General features: G+C 31.4%; 1 protein-coding gene across 2 annotated transcripts in view; it reads right to left on the bottom strand.

The window, feature by feature from the left end:
* LOC131847933 (homeotic protein antennapedia-like) overlaps window positions 1-23,071 on the bottom strand; it is a 205,887-nt gene that overhangs the window by 148,958 nt on the left and 33,858 nt on the right. Inside the window, exon 1 of one of the 2 annotated variants that reach the window (XM_059197657.1) lies at window positions 7,326-7,687. The exons of the other annotated variant lie outside the window; for it this stretch is intronic. The gene's annotated coding sequence lies outside the window, so the exon portion shown is untranslated. Of the gene's footprint in view, window positions 1-7,325; window positions 7,688-23,071 lie in introns of those variants that run through there. 2 annotated transcript variants of the gene reach the window in all.

The following is a 23,071-nucleotide window of genomic DNA, read 5'->3' as shown; positions in this document are numbered from 1 at the left end:
CAAAATTCTATAGTTTACTTTATTTCTTTATTTAAAAGTCTCAAATTATTTTGTATTTCAGAAGCACCCTATAGTAAAAACAAGAGAATGCCGTTTTAACGAGTTAATAAATAAAATAAACTATTAGGATACAAGCAAACACTCACTCACGCACTCACACACATACACCTATACAAGAATATAAAAATTCATACATATTTGTATCTTACAATCTCTTTCTTCACTTTTTTATATACAAATAAAGCTGTGAAATTGAATACAATTTAATTCAAACAATGGTAAATCTAAATAAGATTTTAAGTAAAACGCTCTTATTATAAATGAGTTCTCCCTTATCTATAAGACAGTAGAACGGAAGACTTTCTACTAATTTACTTAAACTATGTATCTTCACGGTAGACTCGCGATGAACTTGTTTGTGAGTTTAATTAATTAAATTAATAATCCATGTGAATATATAGAGACGTACCTACTAACTGCAGCATTGTCTATACGTATACCTCCAAATTTACATTTCTCCGCTGTAATTATATGCGTTATTTCATATATCATTAGAAGTAGATTAAATTGTTTGAAAACTGTTAGGTAGGTCATTAACAAAATTCAATAATAATTGATTTCAGCTAATATATAAAGGATTGTTATATTTAATAAATATTTTGTACTTAAATAAATTATATAAAAACAATAAAGTATGTATGTCACAAATACCAACTCCGTTGCATTATTTACCGATATATAATGCGCAATACCTGCATATATATATATATTTACACCACTGATTCGCTAGTTATAACTGAATGATGATGAATTATTTTATAACATTAGTATCAATTTCGAATGTACTATATATTGATTTATATGTTAATATCAATCGCATATAATTAATATGAATTGATTGATTTTAATATATGCAAACTCCTCTCATTATAGAAACGGCAACTAACATAATTAACGATCTACCTGACACATCGGATGAGGTAATGACTTGAAAATGTACCCATCTAAATATTTGTCAGTAAATTAATGGATACAAATTAGGTAGCAACAATTAACAGATACTTTCAATGTTAAAACAGGAAATTTCCGCTACTGGCATATTCAAACTTAGACTTGACGTCATAGATCCGCTATACTCAAAGTGTGCTCCCTGGAGATTTGACTTTCTGATAAACCACAGTAATGACACAAAAAAAGCTAGAGATATATGATTTAATATTTATAATAAAATATAAATGCGTGGATTAAAAAAAACACTACAATACATGCTGAATTTCATCCCAGACTACTCACGTCTAAATCTGCTTTTTAGTATATTTCTATGACTTTAATGACTTAAAAACGTACATATTTGCCACAGCAAATTAATGAATATAAATTAGGTAGCCATTAACTACAATTAACAGATCTTCAATGTTAAAATAGGCAATTTCCGATACTGATATATTCAAATTTAAGACTTCTCATGTTATAGATACGACAAACTCAAAGTGTGTTCCCCGAACTGTTGAGTCTCTAATTGTGAATCCACTGTATATATATGAGCACAAGATCAAACGTCATAATCTTTTCTATGTTATATAAAGCAGGGAAACAAATTTAATGTAGACTGGAATCAGTATTTAAATTACATAAACAAATTTTAGTAAAGAATAAACATATTACAATGGTATTTTTTTTATATTGGTTCTTCTTAAATTATTTGGTATTCGAAAATTGGCCACCATTTACTTACTACGAACTCAAAAATAATCAGTATTTTTCGAAATTAATGTGAGAGTTACAATTATTATAAGGAATGTAATTATGAAAAGTATTTTAATGGATAAAATTGTAAATACTAATTTATTTTCTTATGACAATATACTTCACACAAGAGTTACAACATTGATGAAAGTTGTGTCTTTTGCCAAGCAGCTTGCTAAGCAAGCTGTGTTGCTGTTTAAAGGGTAAGTAATATAGAACAGTATAGTGAACACACCACCGGCGTCGTTTTAACGGTACATAATACCTACAGCGTATTTATGGTATCCATAGCATTCTTACTGTTTATAGACAACGGTTATTATTTTTCATCAGGTGAGTCATTAGCTTGTTTGCCATCTCAGTAGAATAAAAAATGGCTATAGTAAACATTATACTTAATGAGGTAGACAATAATATTGGGAAGACAATAGGCTTGGGAAGTATACGGAAAGTTACCTACTAAAAATTAAGGTCTCCGGAGGTCTAGAGATTTGACACATATACTTAGGTACTTCATGTAGTGGAGGCATCGAATCTTCGCACGATCCAAACATTTGTATATCATGAGTATCTTAGTTCGTATTGGTTTGGATATTTGCAATACTTAACTGTATTTAATTATTTCTATCAGTTCCTTAATAGAGAAGTAGGTAGTAGTTCGACATTCTTTGGAACTAGATGAAGCTGTGTGAATCATTCTGGGTTATTATTATTTATTTGAAATTATTTTCTTATATAACATGTGTCTAAATGCTTAGGAAAAAAGCTGAATATAAATTAAAAATGATTTATAGAAATCCTACGCAATAACGGATATATAACTAATATATGCTAATATTAAAATACCGGTTTAGTATACGAAAAATGCCGCGCCCAACAAAATAAATGATACTGTTCGATATAAACCAAAAGACCTTCGTGTATTCGCTAAAAATAAAATGTATTGTGAAATGTAAATGTGGGTTTAATTATAACAAAACATTTCCAATATGCCATCTCACTTTGGGATGCAATTTAATATAATTTTAAAATTGATAATAAATAAGATCGATCGTTTAAATATACATGGGTAACTAGCAAAATGTAGACATGTCAAGTGTTGTGTTTATCAACACAGCGACAGTTGACAATGCAGACTAGTCAGTCTGTCCATCTGGGATCGGGATAGATTTTTTTATTTTTGTAGTCACACGTAGATATATCTTGAAATCCGATATTTATTTTTGTGTAAGAAGGTACTTATTATTATACCTTTTTATAATATTATTTAATTACCTAATAATATTTTGACATTTAACAATTTTAAAAGGCTCATAGCAACAATCTAAACTTTACTAAAACTTGCACAATATCAATTGATAGTCGAAATTTCATTTACCCCACGGCCGTTCACTTTTTACGGCGTTGTTCAAAATCCTTACCAGGGAGACATTTCAATAGAGGCCAAAAAATAAACAATAGAAATAAAAACTCAGCAAGGCTACAGTGGAAGGCCGGACGTAGCTAAATGAAAGAACTTTGTAAAAAAATTTGACACATTTTTAGAACATCAGGCACGCAATGTTCGCTGGCGTGGACCGATCGTAAATTTGGTCGTAGCGTCAGAATGAAAAAGGGGACATCATTGTTGAAAATTTTAAACGCGTTCTGATTTCGAATTGTAATCGTTTCGTTTTGTTTTCAATGTTTATCAACGGATGCATATTGTTAAGTAGATATATATTTTATAATAGCTACAGTTTAAATAGGTATAATTTGACATTCGACATAACATGTTATGAGAAAAAATATTTAGTAATGAAATTTAAATTTCAAAGAAGCTGACGACCCAGTTGATGGTTAGTGGTAACCGTAGTACACATGACTAGCACAACAGAGATTACGTTATCATAACTTGCGTGATAATACCGTTACCATTCGAGAGCACTGAGATGTAATCCTCTGTCTAATCTCACCCAAGAACAGAAATACATCTTACAAAGCTAGTGGCATAGCGGCTGAAGATGGTACTGGGTTACCCACGCAGATAAAATATTTTTTATAAAGTCTACCTCCAGTAAATATACTAGTTATTTAAATCATAGCTGTTTACTAACTGTAATTTCTTGACAAATTTTCAAGCAAATTTTCTCATTCATTCATTTAGAGTCATACTTTCATAGCCATATAACTAGCTGTTTTGCATTGATTTCATTAAAGCAAAATAGCTATTTACATATATTATTGAAGCACTAAAGCGTCTTATATTTAAGAACTGACTATTAACTTCTGTTTGTCTGTATTAGATCAATTCAACTTTATGGTACTTACAATCAAGTCACGTGCTTAAGGTAATGGCAAGGTATGGTATGCGAGCCATAGCGAATCATAAAATGCTAATTTGTCGAACGTCTATAAAATTCTATTAAATAAAGAAGAGCTCTAAATTATATTATTTATCAGGAACAGATTTTTATTATAATTTTCTAAAAGATTTGATTTTGCTCTCGTATTGTTTTCATTAAGATTAATATGTTTTTAATAATAACATCATATCACATGTAAGAAGATATTTTTTTTATGTTGTAAATATCGATGAATTGAATCTGCATATATGAATTAATAATTGTTTATGAATATTACAGACAAACTTATAATAGTTAACTACAAACTATGAATGTATATAGTGTTATTATTTTTTATGTAATTTAATTAATGTCACAATTTATTAACCATACGGTTACACTGCCTATAATAAGGGACACAACAAGTTTACAGAGATTTTGCGTTAGGCCGTAGATTCACTTCGACAATCAGATGTTTCTTATTGTGCTGGGTTTTGCTCCCCCATACATATTACGTTCGCGGAAAAGAAAGAAGTAAGCTTCTTTCCACCGAGTCACGATAAGAATTTCATTTCCTAGCGACTGAGAGCGCTTGCTATCTAAGGAAGTGGCTGACAAAAATACCAAAGTGATAAAAGCACTGAATTCAGTTCAGGTGCCGCGAATATTGCTTGTGGTTTTATTTGAGATTGTTGGGGCCCACTCACGTGTAAGTGAATAATAAATGGCTCGGTGAACATACGTATACAGGAAGCGTATAAAGTATGATGGAATATGATATATAAAAAATTCAAAATATCTTTAAAAATAGCTAAAACTAAATATACATTTGAGTGATGAAATATTCATATTGAAAATGCTTTTTTATATAAAATGATATCTTATAAATTACATACATGTTATACGCAATATTATTATATTAAACTTGCTAAGTTACATTGAAAAAGGTTATAATAAAAAAATCTTCTGGGAATAACAAAAGGGACAGACGCTTTGATTTTATGAATTCTCAAAGCTAGGTCAGAACTTTTGTCTCGATCGCTTAGCAAAAAAGAGCAAAATTTACTTCCATTTGATTCATATAACAATATTGAACTTTGACATAATAGCGATAGGGTTCGATATGGATTGATAAAGTATTTCTCATATGATTCAATTTTGCATTTAGGCATGGGGTCTGGATGACATCTTTTATCGCGATACATTCCAACTCGGTCTTTAGAGGGCTTGTGATGAGCCGCAACAGTTTATCCTTGTTTATTTATATACCTAACTAGCGATTTGCTCTGACTTCGCCTGATAAATATAATTTTTTTATGCTACAAATATTAAAAATTTGTAGCATAAAAAAAGTAATATTTATTAGGCACATATTATTTCTGATGATGTGATTTCTAGTAGATATATAACCATCTATATATTTTATATCAGCATCTTATTCTAAGATCAGTGTTAATAGACCCTATATATTATTTTATGTAATTAGAATGGCAAACAAGCATACGGCTCACCTGATGGTAAGTGGTAATTGTAGCATATGTGCAGGAACAGCACGAATATCACCTTATCATGTGAACACTCATGCGTTGGCATTCCAGATGACTTAGATATTAGGCCTCATGTAATTTCACTTCTTACAAAGCAAGTTGTGTGGCGGCTGAAATAGGATACCTCTACCCACGCAGATAACCTTAAACTCTACCTCGGTGCTAAATGTATTAAGGAAATATAACCTCCACGTATGTTATGTATGCATATTATATCTAGAGAAAACAGAATGTAATTTCAATCATATTTTAGATAATGTTGGTGCATTCATAGTAACGTGTTCCGGCATACGTAGTCCGGTATTCTTAGATCAATTTACGATGTCTACATGCGCATATCATATTTATGCTTGTGGATATGTAGGTATTAGCATAGTAAACATGTTTAAAGTACCTACTTACTTACGTTCTATTATAATCCAAATAACTGTAATTCTTTTAATTTTTTTTATAAATGGATTTGTTTAATAAACATACTTAAATTTGAAATGTTGAAAAATTTTTTTTTTATTTATTTATGAAATTATTTTATATATAAATGATGATTAGATTTTACGAACAATATTGTACGTAAAATCTAGTTCTATTCTAGTAAACAATGATATAAAAAAAAATAAAAAAATTTATATCTCCTTTAAGAAAGTACAATGTAGTCTACACATGAGACTCGTACTATTTATATTTCAAATTCAAAATATCTTTATTCATGTTGGGCTATTACAGACTCCTATGATATGTCATTAACCGAAACAATATTTAATTTTAATATTTACATTTAGATATCTGACTAAATTTTATTCCAGTGAGATAGGATAGAAAGAGAGATTAAATATATAAATATTAAATATAACAATGGACTCAGCATTTACATATATGCGTTCACAATAATTATGAAATCTTTTAATTTACCGCGCTAAAAACAGTGATACCCGCTATTCTGAATGATATTTTTAGCACCAGCACTTCTAGCCCCTGTTGCCCCCAAGATTTTATTAAGACTGGTTTAATGACCTACATTGGGGAAAGTTTATAAAAATCTAATTCGAATATAGGAAAATAATAACTAATATAATAAATGATAAAATTAATTAAAATTGCTACAATGTGTTAAAATTACTACAACGACGACAACTTTATTGACGTACATAATATTTGAGAAATATTTTAATTTGCCACGCACTATGAGGTTATTATAAGTCTAGATCAATAGTACCTATGCTAATACTACATCAAAGGGTCTACGATATATGATAGAGACTATGTAGAAAACACATAATTCTATAAATGGTACACGTAATTTGTACTTATTATAGACAAAAATTACAATTCTCTCCTCTCTCTATCTCTATATATATATATGTATATAATCAATTTCAGTAAACATGAATCTTAGTTATATAAATGTTTTAAATATAAGATAATAAAGATAATACTAGTGAGTATTAACTCACTAGTACAGAATAACTAAATTCTGTATATAAAAAAATATACTTCTTTAAAAATAGTCGAGGTCCTGGTATATAGTACAGACAAATGAACTGCAGGTCATGCCATGTGTAGTATAGTATTGATACAAATAGTGTCTACTTCTAAACTTTTGACAACATCCTAGTTAAGTTAAATATATAGTATATTAACTCTACAATACCATTTAAAATTAGTCATGAATAGTAATGAAAAAAATAATAAACAAAACATTCATACTCACAATAAATAAAAATCCTATAGAAACACCAACAAAACCACTCAAACGATGTTGGCACTATTCACTATAAACAATCTTCGACACTAATATACACTAATAAATTCTTCTAAGTTTCTTATTGGATCACTACTATAAAAATATAATGGGCTATTAAATATAATACAATTAATGAGAACGTAATTGAGTTGATGTAAATAGTAGGGGTGATAAAGTAGTGCCGCATCCACTTGACGATACGTATGGTCTATACAAATCCTTATTTACAACTGACACTGTTGTCCATACTATAAGAGAATCGTGCGGTGTTCACCTAGAACGGGGAAGGCATCTGCCCGCTCCTACATAAAAACCTATGGCCCAGTAAACCGCTGCATCGGAATTGATCCAGAAGTTTTTAATTTAACACAACATCACAACCCCAGTATACAAGATCGACTGTACAAAAAAAAAGTCACGAGGTAGGGGAAAAATTTCGTAAACCATTACCGGAGTCTACACAAAAGTTTTGACACGAACACTTTGCGCTTGGGCACAATCTATTTTAGTGGGGTGCGAGACAGCAATAGCGGGCTGACGACTAATCGCTGTAAGCATGACGAGGATGGATAGATGAATGTGTGTCGCATTTGAATAAAGTTTAGGGGGACCAAAGAATACAGTGAACCGCGGGACGCCGAGTAGGTGGTGATAAAGCATTCGTAGCGAGCGCGTTCCCAAATCGAATACGATGAGTAATAATATTTAAAAAGCAAGATTTGTTACCTGTCGACCGCCGGGAGATAATGCTCAGCGTTTTTTGGGAGAAAAATACAATTAACTAGCCCCGAAGCATAAATCATTTTGTTGTACTGTTCAGTGCCCGAGCTCAGGTTGTACAATTATATTCTTCAGTAAAAAAAGAAAGGTGATGCTAATAGAAAATTTTGTCGGTATTTTAGTGGAGGGTCTGAATGAAAAGGATAATTAGAGTAACCGCAATGTAGCCCTGTAACGAAAGTATAATTTAGTTCGGTAAAAAACATGACGAGCAATATCAGTATAATTACGGTGCCTATTTTTTTGCACATTCGCTAATAATATATAAAAAATGAAAATTACATTAATAACCTATTGTAGATAATATTTCATTTTTTAGTAAAAGTTACAGTAACAAAAGTTAATTGTTTTATAGTTACATAGTTGTTTAAAACAATAAATCTCGATAAAGTTCATTATTTTAAAGAACGGTATAATGCATATTTTGAGAAAATAATATATATTGTCTGCCAATAACGAAAGGTTTAAAGTTCCTCTAGGATGATTACACAAAGAGGTGAACACTCAATCGAGGTAATTTCAAAATTGCGACCTGCCTCAAGCCTCAATTATGGCGCGGGATGAGGGTACCTCTCGAACCGCCATCGCACCAATCGCGGCGATCGAAAATTACCTGACAGGACGTCTTGAAAATGTCGGGTGATCGCTTTCAGAATTGCTAAGACTCTACCGACAAATCGAGTATCGCAAATTACCGACTCGAGTACAACTCGACTCGACTTCAAAATTGCATCGAGACCTCGCAATCGGGAGGTCGTGCACGGCCTAATGAAGACGTTAAGCTAAATCATGGCGGCTCTTATAGAACGTTATGGTGTTTATATTGATTTTTATGAGAATATAATTTTATTACGGTGAGCGCGGCGTGGTGGGCGTTACACGATCAGTTTATAAGGATTGTTATTCTCAAGTTTGTATATACCATTACTGCTATTTAAAACACGTTCATTTGGTTAACATATAAATACTACTGTACGAAAACTACATATTACTACCAATACATTTATTTAGAACTGTACATTACTACAAATATGTATATAGGTGGACGAATAAAATTATACAAACATAGGCACAGAAAATGTAATGCTATTATTGTAAAATAATGGAGTGAAATAAATCTTAACCCATAAAAAGCGGTGTCACAATAATCAACACGAGCAATTTAATTTAAGCGACATAAACACGAGGCTATCTGGCACTGGCATCAATATTAAGGATGTGCTAAATGACAAACTGCGGCCCAGAGAGAAATGCTTTAAAATGGTGTAATTTTTAGTCTTTATCTTGGTATCTGGAAGGAGATGCACATTAAAAATACCGCTCGATGAGTGTTTAACATACAGTAAGCGGCTACATGGGAATTAAATACATCTGCATAATAAAATAAGGGTGATTGTGGCTGGCCATTCGATTCGTTCGAGACGCGAGCCTACAATGATAAAAGTGATTTGAGATACGCTCTGAATATGCGCTCTTTATAATTAATTCTTTCATCGTATTATTAAAAGTATTTTGTGAAATAATGGTTGAAGTAATTTTATGGTTAGGCTATAGTTTTTCATTATTGTTACTGTTTTTAAATTCCTAATTAAATCGGTTCCAATCATGATAAATCAAATAAGTATATCATACAATATAGAGTTAAAGATGGTAATTAAACTAATAAGTACAATATTTGTTGACTGTTGATATGATATAATGCTCAACTTGTGGTACATATATATGTAGATATATCATTGTTTCTTAAGTAAACTAAAAATAAAACGCGTTGCTTTAATCAACATACCTAACATATTGTGTGTTGCGTTAACACAGCGAAAAGGCGTATGAATAATCCTTATAAAATAAAATCATGCTGTAGACGATGGTATATAAATATTAAAGCTGTATAATCGATTGAACACACCTCTTGATGAAGATATTACTGCGAACCCGGTTTTAGTTTATTTCTGGAACAGCGTATAGCTACCAGGTATTATAACTATAGGTTTAAATTATGCAGCAGAACATGCCTATATTCTGATATTATCAAGGACAATAATTAATATTTTTGTAATATGATAGTTAACTATATATTTACCTTAAAATAATTCCACGTATTAACTAGTTCAGAAAAAAACGAGTTCGGTTTTTGTGCAAAAGAAATATCTAAGTAAAAACTTAGCTATAGCAATATATCATAAACACATTGGTACTTTTTAAAAGTGCCATTAATTTTACCACCCAATATTTCAAAGTTCAATAAGCCAACCCTCCAACGCGCTCGTAATCTAAACGACCTTTTTTAAAACTAATAAAATACCTCGTTAAAAATAGCTACCAAAAATCTCAAGTGTACTAGACCTGGTTTATCTTTGATAAACAAGTGGGTTGCTCCGTCCGTTGTATAATGATAGACATCCATCAAGTTAGTCAGTATAAATACACTGAGCTCACGTTACGTATGTATATATGATACCTACCTATGTATTACATCTCTATAATGGCTTTTAATTAGTTTATTAATTATATTTTTATGGACTAAACATGATTTTATACTTTGGCATTTCTGGTAATCAGTTAGTTAGGAATATTCCAATGTTTAACCAATGTAATCTGCATTTATATTACACTGTTACTTGGACATTGCCTGCCCTAAACCTATAGATTATAACTTATCCGCTAATTATATGTCATGTTAAAAAAAACAAAGAAAACATGACAAGAGAACATTCCTTCTATAAACAAATACATGTTAAAGCTTAGTCAGCTTTAACATGTATATGTACACTAAACAAAAATTGAGGACCTAATAAAAAGGAGGATTCAGTTAATTCGTACAAAAGTAGAGTCAGCTGTACAGTAACAATATATCAACTCATCATGATTAAACTATAAAAGAAGTACTATAATTTTGAACAATAAAAAAAATAGTTTTCATGTAATTTTATTGTAATTATAAATAAAATTTCATTACGATAAATTTTGCAAAATTACAATATTAGAAGTTGAAAAAAATGTATCAATTTAATACTATGCCATTCAGCGGCTCCCATTGAGTTACAACTTTTGTAACACAAAGAACAAACCCTGCGGTGTTGCAATGGCTTTATAATTTTGCACTGATTACAAAGGGGAGCCGGCGGCCACAATTTTGTCTTGTACAGATCGTGCTGTACATAAATTATCAGTTATTGATGAAGATATTAAGCTTATGTACCAAAACAACAATTAAATCACGTTCAATACAGCAGTTGCAGGGTTGAAATTTGAATTTAAAAATGATTTTATAGCGGTAAACTTTTCCTTAAAATAATAATAATTTCGTTCAATTCGATTCATATGACGATTATCAGAAAACGGCCTAGTTATTTTAATATTTGGGAACTTAGTTCTAAATATATATAATTCTTAAGAAAAAGATGATTTCTAAATGTGGTAAGGTCGTTATGAAAAAAGTTTCAGAATCATCATTTTCGTGATCGTATGATTATGGAAAAAGCAATTAAAGAAAGTACTCCGTTTAATTACCCAGTCTATAGTGCCTTAGTTACTTTAAAAATATCACTTCATTTTGCTGTAAATTACTGTTATATTGCTTTAAACTTTTCCGGAAAATGCTTGAACATGCAAAGCTTAATTGTGGCAGCTCTATGAGTACAGATACTTTTACAGCGACCCATACGTGCTTCTAATTCACTATGAGGAGGCCAGTCCACATTTCATAACCGTCCACACGTCTCTCCGCACGTTTCTTTTATCACATTATTATTAAGCGATTGTTTTCGCGTCAGCTATTGCACTTCACTGAATTCGAAATAAGAACAGGATTTTTAAAATAAAGAACCCGTCCTAACGTCTATGGTAATGGCGGAACAAACGAGATTAATTATGTTTTATCGCCGTTATAATTAGCTGACGAATGTCGTGCGACTTTTTGTCGCCTTTAAATCGTATCGAATTTTTATGAGTACCGCCAGAGTACAAGTCGCAATTAGGCCCTTATTCTGCAAAGTTTCGTTCCTTAAATAATCGAACAATCGTATTGAGAGACAGTAAATGATTTATGGCACTCGCGCCTTGGGTTTAAATAAAACATCGCCGTAAGCTTTCAACGTCTACGAATTGAAGTCACGATTGTAATTTTAAAATGTCGATATGGATGTTTGATGATTTTATTATTATTTGTATATTATTTATTGACTTCATAAGAGTGCAAATATTCTAGATAAAACACACCATTACATTAAGATTTGTTATAATGTAAGCAAATAGAGTTGTCAGTCTGATCGTATATATGGAGAGACATGGGTCCAGCAATGGACATACATTGTTGAGTTGTGAAAATTATCAAAATAAGTTATTTTTTATTTCTATATTTAGTCACCTTGATATTTTTTTATCTGCACTACAAAATTTGCAGTAGACCGCCTAGATTCACAGATGATCTGTGAATCCAGCTAATAACAATAGATATCAATTCTGGTCGATATTAACTAAGTATAACGTTTCGCACTTACATTGTCATATGGAATTGCATACAAGCTGTATTCTATTTATGTAATTTATTCGGTATACTCATGCTTGAAAATAGCCCAATATGAATTATATTTGCTAAAAAAAAATTAAATTTTCATTAAATTTGCCTTTATAAAACCATCCTAACTATAAAATAGTAAATTCTAACTATAAAAAAGGAACAAAGAAAATCCATTCAACACATATCTATTAGCGAGGCTGAGTGAAACATCTGCCAATGACGCCCCATTTTGTAAATGGCCTGAGTACTATGTAAAGAGGTGATACATATTACATAACTAATACATGTGTTAAGTGCCAAGTGTCAGCACTTGTGTTTACTTGAAGCGTGTCTGCCGCAAGGCCTGGTCTCAATACTGAGCGCTCATTCATCTGTTCCATCGTCTTTACCTACCATTCACTCGAAATATTGTGGCACTTGAAATAGCTTGGCCAGATCTATGGGACTATATCGATAGAAAATATCTACGGCTTAAAAGTATGTGTGTACATTCTCAGCTGGGAATATTCTGTGACTCTGCGTATATTAATTTATTTTTTCATGTTACAAAGCAGTATTACAAATAAAAAAATAAACTAATACTGAAACTTCCCTGGACATATGTTATGTACCCTGATGCAGCATTAGTAATATTAGTATTGAAAGTCAACTAATAGTATGAAAATGAAGTTGCTCAGGACAGTTAGCCCATGATGTATATTCATTGTTTCGCATGATAATACAGCTTTATTAAATCCACACTAATATAATACATTCGAAGATATGTTGTCTACTATCTGTTCGTTACCTTATCGTGACTAAACAGTTGAATTAATCTTAATGAAATTTAACGTAAAGAAAGATCGAATCATGCGGCGGTCCGCATGATAAAGGTTATCTTTTATTTAATATTTTAATTGTATGGACCTAAATCTATCAATAAGAAAATGTATACATTGATACTAATACAAAATCAGTGCATTTGCAACAATACCTTAAACATGAACTTTATTGAATTTTAATGAGCACCCATAGTTTAATATGTGGTACATCATATAAACTGAAAAACGGATACATATGTAGACGTGCGACTAAATATTAACCTAATATATTTTTTATTTATTCTAATAATCATAAGGAACTCTTATATATAGTGGACTAAAATTAAACATATTCAGATATCCCTAATCACTGATAAGAATAACAAAAAATGTAATTATGTAGGTACCTTTATTTGACCTAAACTTGCTTCCTAAATAGCTGGAACGATTCGGTTAAAAAATGTTGTGTATATTTCAATGATTTCCACGATGTTTTGAAATACAATTGGATCTGGTAGGTGACGGTGCATTTCCAAGCAGGACTTGGCTGAATACGAAGATGTGTCTCGCTATCTGTCAGTTTGTTACCTTTACACGACTAAACGATTGAACGGGTCTTAATGAAATTTGTCATGAGAATAGATTTATACCACAGACATACGACTAAAATTATAATATATTTTTATCCACCTAGTGCCAATCAAACCAAAGTTTATTCTCTGGATATTGATTGATGAAACAATAAACACAAACTCAGATCATACTCATGAATACAAATGCTTTCATTGTGCAAGGATTGAACCCGCTCCGCGCGGCAGAGTACTATGCCGCTACACCACCAAGGACGTGGCTTAATATGTGGCATACCCATTTCCATATAATAATTTTGTTTCAAAGACATTGAAACAAAATTTCTTATTTTTATAGTAAGAATAATTCTTCTTATTTATTATTAAACAAACCACAATATATGGAAAGAAAGAAAGAAGAAAGAAAAAATTTATAGCAATAATTTTTCTTATTTATTATTAAACAAACCACAATGTACAGAAAGAAAGAAAGACAAATATTTATTTATGCCATATCATCATGTAATCGCCAGGCTGCAACTATTATGAGATTGTTTATGAGCGTCATTGTTTGCCCCGGACTATATGTACAACATTCATACCTATTGTGAATAACGGATCCCGGACTATTATTTTATTGACTTCCTACTAACCGCCAGCTTTGTATACAATTGCAGCTTTAATTATATCGCTGTTAGAGTTCAGTGTTTATTATATTTTGACAAGAAATATCTCTATACTCTATGTGGTATCTTCATCTTTAATTTTGCAACTTTAAATGAGAGTTCCTTTTATAAATCTTGCATTAAATCATTTTGACATAATTGAAGTTACCTAGTTATGTAAAGGAACAACATTTCAATCTTATAATATATCTAGGATACTTGACAGTTAAAAATAGTTGTAGACAATGCTTTTTTCTTATGTTCATGAAACACAATTAATATTACTAACATAATAAATCTGATTGATTTCAAAAATATTTACGATTTATTTAGTTTCGGCTAGGTTATATAGAAGACGAAATGAAAATTTATAACGTAATTGCAGTCCTTGTAAATAGTGATAACCAACTGAACTCAAAAAGAACAAAAAGTGTAAATATAATGCAAAATAAAAAATAAAACTTTTCTAAACAAAATTTAAGGTTTATAATATTTATGTGTAGACACTAGGTTCATTTGAATTCCCGGTAATCGTTATACGTTCAACGACTTCGGAAGACATTTCTACTACGAATGGTTATCGCGAATCGGCATATTTGTGTTTATTCACAAAACCGGTTCCGGTTGAACGTTAGACGGTTACATTACTTTTTATTTGGACGCCCGATTTTTGATATAAATTCGAAAGTTGTCTTATTAATTACGGTAACAAAACTAACATGCAGCTTTACGGAAACTATTCCTATAAATTAAGGACCGGTGTAAAGTTACAAAAAAAAGACGCGAGTTTTACAAGGCAATCATTATAATGATCGTTATTTTAGATTGTTATTAGTTAGATTTGGATATGTGTAAAAGTACTACTTATTTTATTGGTTATTTTCTGCTTTTTTTCTGCTGCTGCGATTTCGTCCGCATTACTCTTTTTTTTCTAGTATATTGATCATCAATAGGTCTAATAATAGTCCCTGTTACCTACTACTATTAATAGCACCCTCCACCCCTGAATGTTTGTTACTTTTTCCTAAACAGCTGAAAGGATCTTCATGAAAGACATGACTTTAGATTGTACTCGTATCAGGAGAATGGACTTAGGCATCCCTCTTCTTTTGCCTGTATCTCATCATTGTTTAGCTTTATCTCAAAAAAAGCAGATAAAATTGTGGCTATATCTAGTATAGATACTAGATAGAAACTATACATACAACTAATATATAGAAGTGGAAATCAATTCAAATTTCCATCAGATACATGATACCTAAAAAAGGCGCAATACATTCAATAAAAGTTCACGCCAATACATGTGTCCTGTGATTCAAAGATAGATGTTTCATACAAGCAAAAATGAAGACTGCACATGTCAATAGAGACTTGCGAGTTGCGAGCACTGAGTTTGCTAGTGGACGCGAAAATTCCCCGCATTGAGTATTCGCCGTATGCGAGCCATGTCGACTCGACGTGTGCTAGTGAATAACAATCGACGAACGTTGGCAGGCAGCCGCGGTGATGAGGTATACCCCTACTACTGTACTCTATTGATATTCTAGGACTGGTACGATTAACCTAAATTGTGAGTTATTTGCAAGAAATTTAACAATACTATTTTTACAAACTAAAAAAATGCACAAAATAATTCGCAAATTCATTAAGAATAGGTTTCAATTTTGATCTTGGAAAATACAGAAATTATACTCAGTTAAGTGAACGACATTCAGCAAAGAAGAACCCAGTCGAAATATGTACCTAATAAAATTATAATATTTGTAGGATATGTAGACTACTAGTATAGAAAATAGGTACCTACTTAAACTAATAAAAATAATTTTTACAATATTATTAGAAATATAATTCATAAAATTTATTTAAAATATTGAGTTTAGTAATAAACTGGCCAAAAGCTTTATATATAATCTATTATTTTTATTTTACGAGAATTTTCCAAATAATATCATTTTAGATAATAACTAGAAAAATAAAAAAAAAATTAATGAATAATTATAATCGAGTTACACTCTCAAACCAATAGTATTAGATAAAAGCTGTCGTAATCTTGGAAACAGAAGTACAACATACACAGAGCCATGGTGTTGGCAATGAACAGGTGACATGTTGCTTTCTGAAGGCCATATCCGGTTACCAACAGCATGGGAACATGCGCAGCGCTTATATATTTTTTTTTACATAGTATACACATAACAACGTCGGTCTATTTAACGATTGTATGTAATTTCGTATACAACTCAACTATGTTGAGTATATGTCGACCCTGAATTTTTTGTTAGTACCTACGTACTTCCTATGACTAATAAGTATATATGATATAACAATCGAGTTTCTAGATGGTTCTTCTTGATTGAAAGTATTTCTCAAATTGAACAACATAAGAAAAAGTAACACAAATAAATGACGTAGGTTCAAACTGAAATTCAAAAATCATTTATTCATGTAGGACATTTTAGCCGCTTATGAACGTCAAATTTTTTACATTATAATTTTAATTTTTTCTCTACCGTCCAGTTCGGTATATAGATCTAATTGAGAAGAACTGGCAATTGAATTATTTTTTTTTATTAAAAGCCAGTTAATTCACAATGTATATTTATATAGGTGTCTATGTATACTACATATGTAAGATAGAGGTAAACTAAATACTTTTAATGTTAATATCTTATATGTAACTCTTGACACCATTTATTTCAATTATAACGCTGTAGGTACATCCAACAATTGAAACAGCCTTGTTTATCGTTTTGCGTTTATACTTATTTACAAATCAAACTCGTAGTTTCAGGGATTAATACAAAGTAATACTCAAACAAATAAACAAACTTTATACTTTATACTATTATATAACTCCTTATATTTTATTTTCATATAACTTTTTATATTTCTATTCTTCAACTTTCTATATAATTATATATAGATGCTAGGTGTCTATCTCTCCGAAGTACCAAATTTTCCAAGTTAAAAGCCTAATTTTCTTGCTATTTACAGACAACAAAATATTGAGGAAGATAGCATTTCAACGTGTGTCTTAGAAGTTAAAATGATATGTGTACCAATCAGGTAACAAGTAAACACACAATTGTATAACGATGTAGAAAGATGTCAACTATGGTAAATTCCCGTCTACGCAACACACAGCGACATTATCCAACTAATCGAGGAGGCTGTGTTTACGTATTGAATGCGCACAGAATAATTATGTGATTCGAGACTTCCTAGTTGAATTTGTTCGGTCAGATAAACATACTATGGTTTTCTCTTTATCACACATTAACTTAATTAATTTATTATTAATAGATTATTATTGACTTAACTGTTTAATTTTAGATTATTACTTAGATATTGTACTTCGCATCATTGATGAATAAATAATAATAAGTATAAATAATAAGTATGTAGTTGGTGTGACGACCATTGCAAGATAGTGGTTAAGGATACTGTCTAATTGCATTGATTCTCGTTCAATATTAAAACATTTGTATTAATGAGACATTCATGTCTTTATGTATATTTTATGAAAAGATTATTTTCTCACAATATCTCAACTCTCACAACTCTCTTACAACATAATACGTAATTAATATATATGTATGTAATTGCAATTTCAATTTCCCTACTTTAGTCACGTTACGTTAGCTATTCAAAAATTAAACATTACGCAGAAAATTAGGTCGATAATTCTATTATTGACACGTCATGTAATACATATATATTACCTACACGTCAATATTAAACATAAATAGTTCTACGAAAAAAATTTCTTTCTTCCTAATAATATATCATTTGTGACATTTTTTCGGAAACTGTCCATCCACGTCTCGAAACACCAGTCTGTATTAATTTACAACTTAATTCCCTCTTCATTACTATATTTAACGCCGCGTTTACATTAAAATTACCACTCTAAAATCCCATACATTACTTGCGGTAGGTAAGCAGCGAACACGTGCAATAATTTTAACACGGAAAATATTTTAAAAACAGAAATTAAAATTCTCAATTACTTAATTCTGTTGGACAACCACAATTTCCGATAATATTATGGGAAAGCAAAAAGCCGCTTATTTTTCATTCGAGACAGGTAATTTTAATGCATATTTAATGGCGACTCTTGGCTTCAAATTCACTAAGATAAGGTACTAGTATAATGCATGCAGTTTGCCCCGCATTATTTATTGTGTGATTTTTGGCAACAGAATGTAAGCTGCTACTTGGCTTGGCTAGATGTGCAATCTTCATAATGCATGCACTTTTGGCCGGTTGTGGCTGTTTTTTTGACGGTTTGATACGGCCTATGGTATATTAGTAAAGTTTTATTACATTACAGTGGCTACCGGACATTGAAAGTAAGTCTACCAGACAAGAGATAAACGACATGACACACGACGAATGTGGATTAGATGTAAAAATTTTAATACTAGTAATAATTAACTAATATAAGGTAAGGTAGTATAAGGTAAAAGTAAGTAATAGGGGTAGTAGATAAAAAATTAAAACGTTCATACGAGGTCTAACGACCTGTATATAAATTATATGAACTCTGCGCTTTATTTTAATGTCCACAATTAAAATAAATAGACTGTTCATTTCTTATACGGTTACGTTTTTTTAAATTAATGAAACTGTATAAAAATATTTCTTAAGAGAAATTAACATGGTTATTTACTGTAAACATGCTTAACACGTACAACAATTAATATCAACCACGTTTAATATGACAATATTAGAGGTTAAATGCGGCTATAATAAAAGTTCACACGATGTTAACACCTTAACGACTCCAATAAAAAAAACATTTGCTAATATTCTTTTTGGCTTACATGACACGCTTTCTCTGGAGTAAAAGTCTGTAATCCAGTAGTACCTGTGAACAAAAATAAGCGATCTTAATTAAGTTGAAAACATTTCATTGGTAAAAATTTTATAAATCATTTGGCCGAGTGATATGTTGCCTGATAAAGTCATGAATAATTCCGTCTCGATCATGTCCGGTCCAGTAAAGAGAGTTAATTGAGAGAACAAGATGTTTGTCCAATGCGTGTATAGATTCGTGTGAACTTTTTTCAGAATTTTTAATTACCATTGCGACATCGACGTTTTCGACACGCCGACGTTTTGTTTGTAATTTATGAGGAGGTTACACTTGTCTCACTATTGCAGATTAGCTGCAATAGACACCAGTAACGGTAGGTACTTACACATATTTTTTAATATATCAATACTATCGGCATCATTATGTAAACAAATTTTCATCTTATTACAATACAATTAGTAACTAATTTTGAATAAATGTATATAATGAATATATGTACATAATGGTCGGTGATGATAAATATCACACGGTTAGCTAGTTAGCTAAATGTGTATGCGTAGATTGAATATATATCTAAGTTTATGCAGTCGCCAGGTAACTTTTAACAAATATATTATACTTAGCAGAAACCAGTAATCACTGGCTCGATCACATTTATTTTTCATCTCTAGATTAGCTATCTTGCAGAGAGACAGAAATAACAAAGTGCATGCCATAGATTTCTATTCATACACAAATCTTGATTGGTCTGCTATTATAACGTCTCAAGCATATACGGATGCGATATTATATATAAAATGGTTCCAGTAAGTACCTTTAAAACGATGATTTCTGTAAATCAACCACATGCTCTCTCGGTAGCCTGTGTGCTTTTACTTCAATACTGTATCATCTATTTTACGAAGCTTACATCCGACATGGTTTCTACATGTCCGTATCAGTATAACATGTCGTTCATCATTTAATTTGCGAGCATTAAATATTATCATTTTGTTACAATTATCGAACGGTCAATAAAATTTGGGTACACAATAATTTTTTCGTAAACCATTACCAACATACAGACAGTAGGCGCCACTTCGAAATTTATTAGCAACTCACTGTTTTATACGCGTTTTCCGTATACGACAATATTTTTCTGGAATTTCGCATCATAAATAAATCATAATAATAAAGAGGTGGCATTTATTGTATTTATGTATTATGATTTATGTATATAAAGCCGAAATGCCGATCGGACTAAGCACCGCCCACACGCGGGGTCAAAGATAAATCATATTGTGACATCTCAAAAATGCCAACTTCAAAAACATGTTTGCCCGTGGCCAGTACAGCACGCACGGACGGAAAGACAAGAAAAACAAACGTAAAAAATAAATTACTTTTGTATACCTCCTTTCTTTCTCGTTGTTGGACTCTGAACATCTCATAAATCACGGAAAGATAAGCATAAAAAGATTGTATGAGGTGGGTACACGGTAGAACTAAACTTTTCGTATTTCGTTATCTCGTGTCAAGCGGGACCTACAAAAAATGTAAGCCGCCTACACCTTTCTCCGAAATAGAAAACGGTTTATTTACTTATTATGACTGCCTAGATTTAAATTCATATATAAATAAAGAGTAATTGAAATTTTCTCTTTATAGTTTAATTCTTCTCTGTGATACAAGAGTAGCGGAAATAAGTAATAACTTTAAAATTACGTGAGAACGTATATTATTACTTTTAAAGTTAATTATAGGTAATCACTTAATGTAAGTGATTGTTACATTTGTTTTTCCTAAATTTTTCAATCTGTAACTAGGACAATTGCGTCAACTGAGTATTATTATCTGATTATCTAATGCAGATAGGGGAGTGCAGCCTCATAACGCTAATATACCCTCATTCCTTTTCAAACTAACCTTGGTAACTATAAAATATTAAATAAATTTTTCCATAAAAAAATCGACTTCTGACTTGATGCATAACTTTATAATCAAAATTTAGCAGATTAATTAGAAGATGTTCTGTTCTCTAAGAATGCCATCTGTACAAAATTTAGAAGTAATATGAATTTAATCGTACTCAATAATGGTTGAACACACAATTTTTATTTGCGTAGGTGACGTGATTAATGTAGTAGTACTATATCACAAAAATCTATACGGTCACCTGGGTTATAACAAATAACTACACACGAGCCCATTTGTCAGCCGGGGCTATACACGGGGCGCCTACTGAGCAATTAGATTTGTTAGCTTGTACCCATAGAGTTTCATCACGCCCCGTTCAACAACAGATGCTTGGACTAATAACCTCTCGAAGTTTCCCCTTCATCCCCACCCCCGGTCCCCTCCGGGTTCCTCTGCTACCCCAGCCTCCCCAAGCAACCCAACTAAGATAGATTGCGCCACCATTCTTGCAATTTTCCTGTCGTATCTTGCCTCGTAAATTCCTAGTGATATATTGGTTCGGATCTCTCGCGATGCGACCAGGAGCATACTCGAAATATGATAAGAGTTATTTATTATTGTTCTTATTGGTTTTCTAAGGGGTGGTACGAGTACGTTATGTATTTCTATATGAGATGCTTTATGTATTTGGTATTGTATTTATGAATTACATTTTTATAATTCTACCACTTCTAGTACAACAACATTCCATAAGATTCTTTGTTAAATGGTCTACCGAAACATGAAAAAAATAAAAAATCAGAAAAACGGATTATATTTCCGGAAATTAAATTTAGCTGTACGAAGGAAAATTAATAAAAAAAAATCAAGAGTACAAACCGCAACTTTACTGAAATGAAATAACAGAATCTTCATTACTTTTGTGCAAAATTAAAAACACCCGTCCCTTCTGCAGCCGGCGGCTTGATTTCCATATTCTAATAGCAATAAATTGTCATTGCCATCAGATGGCAAAAACGTCATTGGGGTAACATTTGTACTGCAAAATTGAGGCTTTACAATATAACTTTCGATTTCGATTTCAAATAGGAATTCATTAGAAGCGTACTAATATTTGAGATGTTGTAATAGTTATATGATTAGTTGAAATAGTTAATTTCCTTATAAAATTAGAAATATATACGCGACAACACTTACAACAGACTATAATTGTGACGCAATAATTGAACTTTCTTTTTCAGCAAATTTTATTTTCGCCAATGATCGAAAACAAAAACCTATTGTTCAGTGGATGTTTGTCGAAGGCATAAACAATTGGGAGGAAGCCCTACCCTCGTAGACGACGGAAGCGAGCCGAGTGTCGGTACCGGAACTGTTATTGCCGGAGCTACTACTACATCCGGTAGTGTAGACTTCAAGTCTACACTTCCACGTAATGTCTTCGAGATTTTCTTCAAACGTAAAACTGAAAGCAATCTGACTGTGTAAAGCCGGAAGTAGATTTAAGTGAATCACGAAAACTGTTCGCCTGAGCTATAAAAGTATAGTTTTGTGTATCGTATTTATTACCATAACACCTGCAAATGTAGCAGCTGTACCATTATGGTGACAAAAATCCTCAATTTCAGAACTCACATAAAGATGAATATTAACTAGATATGTAAA

The sequence above is a fragment of the Achroia grisella genome, unplaced genomic scaffold, assembly GCF_030625045.1.
Source record: "Achroia grisella isolate CSIRO2021 unplaced genomic scaffold, CSIRO_AGI_Agris_v1 utg544, whole genome shotgun sequence".
NCBI lineage: Eukaryota > Metazoa > Arthropoda > Insecta > Lepidoptera > Pyralidae > Achroia > Achroia grisella.
The sequence above is the reverse complement of the archived record's forward strand: the minus strand, read 5'-3'. Positions and strand labels throughout refer to the sequence as shown.